This window comes from Herpailurus yagouaroundi, unplaced genomic scaffold, assembly GCF_014898765.1.
Source record: "Herpailurus yagouaroundi ecotype Mexico unplaced genomic scaffold, PumYag 141, whole genome shotgun sequence".
Lineage (NCBI taxonomy): Eukaryota > Metazoa > Chordata > Mammalia > Carnivora > Felidae > Herpailurus > Herpailurus yagouaroundi.
The window spans coordinates 62,788,054-62,800,099 of NW_024412396.1; the positions used below are offsets into that span (position 1 = coordinate 62,788,054).

The following is a 12,046-nucleotide window of genomic DNA, read 5'->3' on the forward strand; positions in this document are numbered from 1 at the left end:
CCCACAATCTCAAGAGTCTGATGCGTAACCCACTGGGCCACCTAGGTGCCCAGACAAATACTGCTTCTCCACTACTAAATGCAAGTTATTTCTGGAAGACAAGTAGATTTGGGTCTTGGCTGCAGCAGGGTAACCATCAGGCCTCTGGATTCCACAGGAAGGGGACTCTGTTCACAAGGAAATCTGCATCCCTGGACCTAGTCTCTCAAACACCCTCGACAACTCCACAGAACTGATCTGTGTACTTCTGCCCTAAAAGTACTGTATCCATGTGGCCTGCTGCCTGTTGTGTGGACTGAGGGTGTCACTGAGGAGTCCATGTTAATGTGAACCCCAAGGGTGAGTTGACACTTCGCCCATGGAGGAAGTACATTTTACAAATGAAGAAACAGGTTCTGATAGGTATGGGCTCCTGCCCCCTGAACTCCTCTGATGCCGTAACAGGCTCAAGAGATGGGCATCATCAATTGTGCTTGGACTGGTAGAATCCACCTTTAGGTAGGAGAATGGATTGTGTGGTCTCATTGAGCCACTCAGCACCTTTCTAGAGATAGCCTGGGAACACTTCTGAAGAGCCCCAGCCTGAGCCCCGGCTCCACTTTTCCATTATTTTCTTCTCTGGTCCTCCCGGACATGTATGGCCACGGATGGCCTCTCTTCCTGCTAATTCCTATTCTTGGAGTGGAACCCTGGTTCCCACTCAGAGCAGAAGTGGGTGGCCTTAAAAATGAGAGTAGGGGGGCGCCTGGGTGGCGCAGTCGGTTAAGCGTCCGACTTCAGCCAGGTCACGATCTCGCGGTCCGTGAGTTCGAGCCCCGCGTCAGGCTCGTGTCAGGCTCTGGGCTGATGGCTCAGAGCCTGGAGCCTGTTCCTGATTCTGTGTCTCCCTCTCTCTCTGCCCCTCCCCCGTTCATGCTCTGTCTCTCTCTGTCCCAAAAATAAATAAACGTTGAAAAAAAAATTAAAAAAAAAAATGAGAGTAGGAAGGGCGCCTCGGTGTCTCAGTCTGTTAAGTGCCCTACTGCATCTCAGGTCATGATTTCACAGTTCATGAGTTGGAGCCCTGCATTGGGCTCTCCCCTGTCTGCACTGTGCCCGCTTTGGATCCTCAGTCCCCTTCTCTTTCTGCCCCCCCCCCGCCCCGCCCCCCTTTGCACGCATGTGCTCTCTCTCAAAAACAAGTAAATCTTAAAAAAAGAGTGCAGGAATGAGGAGAGAGGATTGGCTGCATGACAGAACTTTTGGAGCAACAGAAATACTTCTATCATGATTGTGGCATTGGTTACATTTTACAAAACCCCTTGAATTTATACACCAAATTGGTAACTTTTCTTGTAAGTTACAGCTCAATAAAATGGATTTTTAAAACTCAGAGAATGCACAGTCCAGATATCCATTCATTGTATATAAATTTTACATTAAAAAAAAACTAAACTGAATTCTAGTTAATAATACCTATGGCTGAAGGATTTAGGGGCAAGTACTAATGGCTGAAGTTTACTTTGAAATGTATAGAAATAAGGTGTATTTATGGATACAGTTATGATAAAGTCTAGGAAATTTTAATTGTACAATTTAGGTTACCACTATAAATTTCTTGTACTTTTGGCGTGTGCTTGAAAATTTCATTAAAAAAATGTTTTGGGCTGGGTGGTTGTACCTGGGTGGCTCAGTCAGTTAAGTGTCCGATTCTTGATATCGGCTCAGGTCATGATCACAGGGTCCTGTGATTGAGCCCTGAGTCAGGTTCCGTGCTGAGCGTGGAATCTGCTTAAGAAGCCCTCGCTCTCTCCTTCTGCTCCTCTCCCCCACTTGTGCTCTCTCTAAAAAAAACAAAAATAAAAATGTTGTGGGAGAAAACAGATAACTTCAGGTTTTTGGCAGGGCCGAATATCTCCAGTTGAACCACCTCTTTCAGAAGTAAACAACATAAGCTCTGGGGGGAAAAAGTCTTTAAAAACCAGCGGCTCAAGGGACTGAAAGCAGGCAGAAACTGATGGCGAGTCAACAACTGGAAGAAAGGCACCACACGAGGTGAGTTTCCTGTTTTTGTTTGTTTTTATTTATTTTTTAACCACTTTGGGCCTGAGGTCAGCTCTCAGTCTGCACCATGCAAGGCATGTAAACATCCAGTGGAAATCTATAGTCTTGCTGCCTGGAAGACCCAGAGTACAGGGCTTGGAGCAACCATAGTCTCTGAGCAGGGAGAGGGAAACAACAGAAAAGAGCCAGAGAGAGGATTCCCAAATTCTGTGTATCTGGCTGACCAGTGAACTGTTCATGCACAGCCAAGGCTAAAATAACTGAACCAAAACTTGAGCTATTTCCCATCGCAAGGGGAGACATTTTGCAATTGAGTTCAGCCAAGTTAACTGAATAATTATTATTTTCAGAGGAACACAACAGAATTCAGAGTTTCTTCAGCTTATCATAAATTATATATCAGTTAACAATTCTTAGCATATGATCCAAATCAATACATAATAAAAACACATGGCTCATTCTCAGAAGACAGGCAAAGGAGACCTACCCAGAAATTGTAGTCAAAGATTTTTAAAACAGCTAATAAAATTGTGTTCAGGAGTGTAAAAAAAAACAAAAAACAAAAAACACGAATGAAAAGATAGCAAATCTCAGCAGAGCGATCATTTTTAGAGAATTGGATGGAAACTTTAGAACTGGAAACTATCATATCTGTGTAGTGGGGGGAGGGGAGCCGTTCCCCCCTGTGCGCTCACATGACTACCACACTCAAAACACTTGTGCTCAGCAGATGTGTGCAGGTGTTTCCCATGTCAAGCAATTCTGAGATGCCAGCCAGGTGTCCTCCGGCTGAAATTCTGACGCTGTCTACTGGATGTGCCGTCGGATCTCACGGGGACAGGGCTCAGTCCCACAAGACTGCCCACCCCCCTCCAATGCCAGGTGCAAGTCTAGGTTGTCAACTGTACTTCTGGCTCCTCTGTCCTCTGTTATAAATCTGAGGTTCCCATTACCCTTCCTCAGGTTTAATTAATTTTCTAGAGCAGCTCACAGGGCTCAAGGGAACACTTTCTGCAAGTTTGTTCAAGGAATGATAAAGGACACAGGTGCACAGCCAGGTGAAGCCGTATCTAGGGTGAGATCTGGAAGGGTCCTGAGCGCAGGAGTACCTGTCCCTGTGCAGTTTGGGTGCATCACCCTCCCTGTGTGATGTGTTCACCAACCTGGAAGCTCCCCAAACCCTGGAGTATTGGGGTTTTATGGAGGCTGCCTCACAGAGGCACGATCAATCATAAATTCCATTTCCAGCCCCACTCCCCCACCCTGTAGAACGGCGGGGGTGGGGGGGCGCGGTGCTGAAAGTTCCAAGTTTCTAATCACAATTTGGTCTTTCTGGTGACCAGCCCCAGTCCACGAACCCACCCAGAGCCACCCCATTAGAACATAAGATGTTCCTAGTGCCGTGACCACTTAGGAATTTACAAGGGTTTCAGGAACTGGGGGCATGAATCAATCTGTGCATTTTCTGTTTTCTCACAATCTGAAATTAAAAGTTTCAGTAGATGGGCTTAAAAGCAGAATGGAGATGACAGAGGGGTCAGGGAACTTGAAGACAGAAATTACCCAATCTGAAGAACCAAAAAAATAAATAAAAGCTGAAAATCGGGGGCGGGTGGGAATTAGACACTTGTGGGATAACATCTAACGGTTTAACTTCGATGGGGCTGGAATCCTAGGAGATGAAGTATGGGGCAGAGAAGCTATTTAAAGCAATAATGGCTAAAATTTGGTGAGACACAAATGCACAGATTCAAGAAGTTCAGTGCATAAGCAACAAGGTAACACACAGAAAACCCCACTGGATGCCTCCCACTGAAACTAGTGAAGACAAACAAAGACAAAATCTTGAAAGCAGCCAGCAGGAACAGGAACAGTGACCTGACAGCCGAGCTGTCCTCAGGCACAGGAGGCCAGAAGACAACATGAAATGTTTCCAACGCGCAGAAGGAAAGGTAACCTCGGCAATGTATGTCCTATCCAGAGGAAATATCCTTCAGGAATGAAGACAAACAACCACATTATCAGATGAAAGAAAATTAAGAGAATTAGCAGACCTGCACTGCAAGAAATGCTATGGTTCATTCTCCAGGCTGAAGGAAGAACATACCATAGAGAAGCTCAAGTATTCAGGAGTGACGGAAAATCATCAGAAAGAACAAATATCAGGGCGCCTGGGTGGCTCAGTCGGTTAAGCGGCCGGCTTGGGCTCAGGTCATGATCTCACTATTGGAGAGTTCGAGCCCCGCCTTGGGCTCTGTGTTGACAGCTCGGAGCCTGGAACCTGCTTCGGATTCTGTGTCTCCCTGTCTCCCTGCCCCTCCCTTCCTCCCAATCTCTCTTAAAAATAAAAACATTAAAAAAAGAAAAGAGTAAATATCTGCACAAATATAAAAGACTTTTTTTTCCTCTTAAGAAATCTATATTGAGGAGGCAGGCTGGGCCTCACACTAGGTGGGTCTGCACCCGGTGAGTGCGCTCCGCATCCCCGTTCTCTCCCCATCCCCGGTCTCTCCCCTGTGCAGCTGCAGCACTGGCCTTGTGGGACCACAGTTTCAGCTTCCAAAGAGACTCTGACCACTCTCCCCCCTCCCGCACCCCGCCCCGCTATACCAGCCAGAGGACAGGAAGCTTCTTTAAATCAATGCTGATTGCAGAAACCGAGGGTCACTCCATTGCAGATGGAAGTTGGAAGCTTCAGAAAGATCTAGAAGCGGTGAAGGTACTGCTGAAAAAGGCCACTAGAAAAAGAGTACGTGCTACCCTTACAACTGAAGAATCCAAGATTGAGAAAGAAACCAAGAACATGATGCGGTAGGAATCAGAGAAAAGCAGAACTTCTTGACAATGGAAAGCCAGCTGCCGTGGTTGCTCCCATTACACGGGGATATACGGTGAAAATCGGCAATGACTGATGAGATCGGGCAGATAAGGTAATGTAGATTTTCACAGACATCACCAGAGTTCACCAGCTCATCACTGAGAATGTGCGGGTGCATTTCACAGAGAGGCCATTTGATCTTTTGGTAAAGAATCTAAATGAGAAGAGTTACTCCATGACTGTGAATAATCTCTTGAAACCCATCTCTGTGGAAGGTGCTTCAAAAAAAGTCAAGACTGTACAGTCCTCACCTTCTGTATAAAGAAAGCACAAAGCATGCAGTGGGCCTACTTGACTCGGGCTGAGAAAGGACACAAAAAGAAAAGCCCTCCTGTGACACTGAAACAGATCCTGGTGAAGGACTGATGAACATTCTCCAGAAAATGTATGAAGATGGAGATGGGTAGAATCAAGAGAGAAGCACGCCAAAGGAGACACTGAATTTTGAGCCTTTAAAGTCCTCTTGGGAACTGTGATATGGAAATACTGATGTTTCCAATAAGGCACTGCTGGTGAGCTGCACAGAGGATTTATTTAAATAAAATATGCTTATTAAACACTTCCTCCAAAGATGGTTTCCTTGGTAATCTGGGTATTTTGTTCAAGGACAATATTGCACTCTTGGTGAGAAATGTAAAAACTGCAAGTCTTGTCTAACGATAAAGCCACATTGTGTGTATTTTTTGTTCAGCTAGGAGGTAGAAAATAAGTTATTGTTTGCCTATAAATTCCTGACGTCAATTTCGACCAATGTAAGAATGAATAAATATAAAATCTGAATTTTTGCATAAAAATGTATATTGTTATTTAAGCAAAAAATTGTGAGGTTTTAGCATATGGAGATGTGATTTGAATAACAACCACAGTAAACATTGGGAAGAGGGTGGGATATGAACCTGTACAGTTGCAAGGTTTCTATATCTTACACTAAGTTGTACAATAGTAACTCTTAGAGGACCAAGAAAAGCTACTTCCTAGAGTAAACACTTAAAAATAATGCCAAGGCATAGAGCTAAAAAGTCAAGAGATAAAATGGAATTCTAAAAAATATTCAGTTAATCCAAAAGAAGATGGGAAAGGAGGATCAAAAACCAATGGGGACAAACAAAACTAATAGTAAATGGTAGACTTGAATCCAGTCCCATAAATCACGACATTAATATAAATGGGCTCAACCTATGTTGTCTAAGATGATAGCAACTACCCACATGTAATATTTCAACTTAAATTATTAACATTAAAAATGTAGTTCCTCAGTGGCACTCAAACGCTCAATAGTCACCATCATATCAGACTCCTATATTGAACAGCACAAATATTTACAAAACATTTCCATCATTACAGAAATTCTTTTGAACATCATTGATCTAATCAATCCAGTTCAAAAGTGTAGATTGTCAGACCTAACCAAAAATAAAACCAGACCAATCAAACAAACCTCAACGATATGCTGTTCACAACTAATCCACTTTAAATACATAAAGAAACAGGATAAAAGTAAATGGAAAAGATACCACACAAATGCTAAGTACAAAAAGCCTGTGGTGACAGATTAATATCAGATCAAGTAAACTTGAATGTAAAGGGTATTACCAGAGATAGAGACATTTCATAAAAATAAAAGGGTTACTATATCAGTAAGATGTGATAATTATAAATGCTTATACTTAATAACAGAGCTTCAAAGTATATAAAATAAAAAACTGGCATAATTAGAGGGAGAAATAGACAATTCCACAATCACGGGTTGGTGATTTTAATACTCATCTCTCACCAATCAATAGAATAACTAGAACAAACATCAGTAAAGACTGAAGATCTGAAAAACACTGTCAACTACCTAGACCTAATTGACATTTATAGAATCTACACTATACCCAACAACTGTAGAATACATATTCTTTTCAAGTGCATATGGCATGTTCACTAAGATAGATCATATGTTGGACCATAAAGCAATAAGTTTAAAAAGATTGAAACATGTTGAATATGATTCTCTGACCACAGTGAAAATATTAGAAATAAATGATTTGTCTTAAAAAAAACACACCCAGATATTTGGAAATTAAGCAACACACTTCTAAATAACCCATGGGTCAAAGAAGAAATATTAGAAAATATTTTGAACAAATTTATATGAAAATACAACATACCAAAAATTTTAGGGTGCAGCTAGCACAGGGCTAACAGGAAAATATAACTTTAAAATGCTAATATTACAAAAGAGGAAAGATCTAAAATCAGTGACTTAAGCATCTACCATAAGAAGCTAGGAAAAAGTAGCAAAGTGAACCCAGAACAAGTACAAGAGTGAAAATTAAGAGTAGGAACCCCAAGTGGAAATTATCCCAGAAATGCAAGCTTGGCTTAACATTAGAAAATTAATGAAATTACACATTAACAGAATAAAGAAGACTATGATCATTGCAAAAGATGCAGAGAAAACATTGGGCAAAATTCAGCCCTCACTTATGATAAAAAAAAAAAACTCCCAGAAAACTAGAAATAAAAGGAAACTTAACCTGATAAAGAATATCTATGAAAAACCCACAGTTAACATTCTATTTAACAGTGAAAAACTGAAGGCGTTCCCTTAAGATCATGAACAAGATAAGGATATCTCCTTCCACCTCTCCTCTTCACCATTATACTTAGGTCCTAACCATTGCAGTAAGACAAGAAAAATAAATCCCAGAAAAGAAGAAGCAAAACTCTGTTTCTTTTTTTTTTTTTTCAACATTTATTTATTTTTGGGACAGAGAGAGACAGAGCATGAACGGGGGAGGGGCAGAGAGAGAGGGAGACACAGAATCGGAAACAGGCTCCAGGCTCTGAGCCATCAGCCCAGAGTCTGACGCGGGGCTCGAACTCACGGACCGCGAGATCGTGACCTGGCTGAAGTCGGACGCTTAACTGACTGCACCACCCAGGCGCCCCGCAAAACTCTATTTCAAATGGCATGATTATATGGAAAATCCTAAAGGAATTAACTATAAGTGAATTCACTAAGGTTGCAGGAACCAAGTTAATTTGCATTAAATGTTTATATACTACAGCAGACAGCTGGAAAATGAAATCTTGGTATTTATGATAGCATGAAAACACCTAAAATACTTTACAGTGAATTTACAAAAAGTGTGCAAGACTTCTACATGAAAACTACCCAAAAGACTGAAGTAAATAGAGGAATAAACCTCATTCATTAATTAAAAGGTCAGTACTCCCCAGGATAGTTTCAACACAATTCTAATGAAGATCCCACAAGGCTTTTTCTGATGAAATTAAGAAGCTGGTTCTATAATTTTTACAAAAATGTAGAGGTCTTGTAATAGCCGAAGAAAATCTTAATAAAGAACACAGTTGGAGGGTTCACACTTCCTGACTTTATGACCTACTGTAAAGCTACAAGCAATCTAAATATTGTAGCATTAGCATAAAGAGGGATGAAAAATGAACAAGATGCAGATTTCTGAAATAAATTCACACTTGTTTTTTTCAGCAAATGGCACTGGAATAACTGGATATCCATATAGATAGAATGAACCTTAATTCTTGCCTCACACAATATAGAAACAAAATGGATCATAATCTGATTATAAAAGCTAAAACTATAATATTTCTGGGAGGAAAAATCCATGAAACCTATACACCCTTGAGGGAAGTGATGATTTCTTAATATAAAAAGAGTACCACACATAAAAGAAATGATTGATAAATTGGATTCCACCAAAATTGAAAACATAACATCAGAAAACATCATTAAGGAAATAAACAGGCAAGCCATGGACTGACAAAATATTTGCAAGATGGGTATCTGAGGAGCCCCTGGGTGGCTAAGTGGGTTGACCAGGTCTTAATCTTAGGGTCTTGAGTTCAAGACCCATGTTGGGTTCCTCACTGGATGTGAAGCTACTAAAAAAAAAAGAAAAAAAAAAAAAAGTGTCTGAGAAAAGACTGATCTCCTACATATGTATAAGGAATCCCTACACCTCAACAATAAAAAAGAGAAATCCATTTTTAAACAGATATTCAACAGATAACTTACAATATTTCAAGAAATATTTTCAGCATTAATATTCAACAGATAATTTACAAAGGCAGATATGCAAATGGCCATAAACACATTAAGAGAGCAGGCAAATGCAAATTACACCACAATGAGAGAGCACCACACACCCACCAGTATGTTTAAAATCACAATGACTGATCCTGCCAAATGTTTACAAGGATATGGAACATACGGAACTATTGTGCATTGTTGGTTAGTACAGCTACTTTGGAAAAATCTTAAGCAGTTTCATATGAAACGACACACCTCCCCTATGACCCAGCAGTTCCACTCCTAGGTATTTACCTAAGAGATACAAAAACGGATCCACAAAAATTTGTACCAGAATGTTCCTAACAGTTTTAGGATAGCCAAGAAATTCTAATAGCCCCGGTTTCTATCAATAGGGGTATGAATATTCAAACAATAAAAATATTAGCAAGAAAAAGGAATAAATGACCGAGACATATATCATGGGAAGATCTCAAAAATAATAATGCTTTACGTAAAAGTATGGAAAGGTAGGATTCCATTTATAAATTTTCTTTTAATGTTTATTCATTTTTGAGAGACCGAGAGAGACAGAGCATGAGCGGGGAAGGGGCAGAGAGAAAGGGAGACACAGAATCCAAGGCAGGCTCCAAGCTCTGAGCTGTCAGCACAGAGCCCGACGCGGGGCTCGAGCTCACCAACTGTCCAAAGTCGGAGGCTCAACAGACTGAGCCACCCAGGCACCCCGGTAGGATTTCATTTATATGAAGATCTAGAACAAGCAAAACTGAGTTCCATGAAGGCAAAACCAGTCCATGGTAGGGGAAAAAAAAAAAAAAAAAAAAGAACAGTGATTTCTTCTGGAGGAATGTGGGTGGGGATTTGCTGAGAAAGAGCATATGGGGAACATTGACCTGTTGGTGACACTTGGTTGATAGGTTGGATAGACAGCTGTTTAATTTGAGCAGGTGTATGCATTTGTCAGAACTCATCTAACAGTACACTTAAGATCTGTGCATTTCACTGTATGTAAGTTTTACCCCACGAGAAAAAAAAATCTGTAAATATTGAACTCTCCTTAATGATATGTAGGGAAAGGTACTGGCCAGCGTGGGGAGGTGGTTGCACGGACGTCTACAACTTACTTTGAAATGCATCCGAACGAGGTGGGTTGAAGGATAGAAAGAGGAATGGATAAATGATAAATCAAGTATAGTAAAACGTTCATTGTAAGAATCTAGGTGGTGGGTATATAAAAATCCTTTCAACCTTATGTTTGAAATTTTTCATAGTAAAATAGGGAGGGGAGTAATTGCCGGACTTTACTCCTGGTTGCATACATGTCTCCATACTCACTACCACCTAAAGCTCTTGCCCCCAATAAGTTAAATAAAACAAGGGCATTCAGGAGTCGGTAACGGAACTGAGGGGATGGCAGATGTATTGGAATCCGGAGCTCTGTGTTTATTCTCTGCTCCTGGAGAGTTTAAGTGGGTGATGGGCGGGATCTGAGCTTGGGACTACTTTCTCGGGAGGCAGGGAACTTCTACTTAGTTCGAAGATGCCCACGCGTCCATTCCTCTCTGTATCCGTATTCACTCCCACATGCCAAGGGCTGGTGTTTCCGGAGGGGCAGTGTGTGGCTGAGTACACAGGTGTGGGCGAGACGTGTCTGGAGGAGACGGAGCGCCCCCTTCTGGCCCAAAAGGGGCCCACTCAAGCCCGCAAAGCACCCAACGTACCTCTTCAGCACCCACTCCCCGGATCTGCGCGCCCGGGGTGGGAGCGCTGCAGCCCCCGGGTGGGTGGGCGGTGGGCCCGCCCAGAGCCCGCACCTGCGGTCGGAGACCAGGGAAGGGAGAGGCCCGGCGCGGCCGGGAGGTGGAGGCCGGGGTGGAGACGCTGCCGCCCGCAGCCGCGTGGCTCCACCTGTTGCAGCGTCGGAGCGAGCCAGCCAGGCAGGGCAGTGCCCGGCGTGGACCTCTGCTCCCAGCGCCGTTCTGCAGAGCAGAGCCGCGCCGAAGAGGGGACCTGAGGACAGTCCCGACAGAGCGGCGCGGAGGGGGCTCTCCCCGGGAGGTGAGAGTCCAGCGCAGAGGCTGCGCCGGCGTCCCCTGAAAGGCGAGGTCTCGGGGAGGGAGCCCCTGGCCCGTTTGCTGGGGAGCCTCGCCGCTGCTCTGCATGGGGTGGGGGGAGAACGCTCTGCGCTGCGCCCCGGCAGCACAAAATCTCTGGCGCTCACTGAGGCGGCCAAGGCCGGATGGAGAGGGTGGAACTCTCCAGCCTCCGGTCCTCGGCCCCCTCTCCGGGAGCTGGGGCTGGCTAGGGACGTGCGCTTCACACCGGCGGAGCGGACACGTGGGATCGGAAGACGCCCCCGCGCCGGACCCAAGGGCGCAGGGCTCGGGCAAGGAGAGGGAGGCTGCCCGGGGGAGATGCCCCTAACTTCCCTGGTCCGCTCATTCCAACCTCCCTTTCTGGTCTCCTCCTCCAGCCCGTCCGCCCGCCGGATGCCGCGCAGCGTGGGGGCCCGGCGCGGCGTAGGAACCCGTGGACCCCGCTCCGCGCAGTCCCTGGGGGTGCGCCCGCCGGGAACCTGCTCCGGTCTCTAAGCCCCGGCGGCCGGTGGGTAACTACCCAGAGGCCTGAGCCCCCGCGCCACGCCGCGACTGGCACGCAGCACCACGGATCCATCTGGGGAGGCACCACCGGCGCCGGCACACTGACACCCCGCGCCCTGGCCGTCGGCGGCTTGAGAAGCGATGGTTGAAGCGACGGAGACCGCCGGCCCGAGACCTTCGCTTCGGGAGAAATGCAAGCCCGCCCCAACTTGCGCTGAGGACGCGCCACGCCCCCTCCCCAATCCAAGCCGAGCTGGGCGCGCGTCGGGTGGAAACAGCAACCGCGTCCTCGTGCCAAGAAGAAGCGGACTGTGCCCCGGGTCACTCAGACCTTGAGCGTTTAGAACTCCAAGGCGTGTGGGGACGGAGGCGACAAAGCGGATTTGAAACCAGGAGTCGAGGCGGACGTGGGGAGCTGGTGCAGCAGCAGCGGCCGACGAGGCGGCGGCCTGGGGGAGCGCCCAG

The 12,046-nt window shown here is 44.9% G+C and overlaps 1 pseudogene; it reads left to right on the top strand.

The window, feature by feature from the left end:
* Positions 1-4,361: 4,361 nt before the first annotated feature.
* LOC121032178 (calcyclin-binding protein-like) lies at positions 4,362-5,580 on the top strand (annotated as a pseudogene).
* Positions 5,581-12,046: the final 6,466 nt, after the last annotated feature.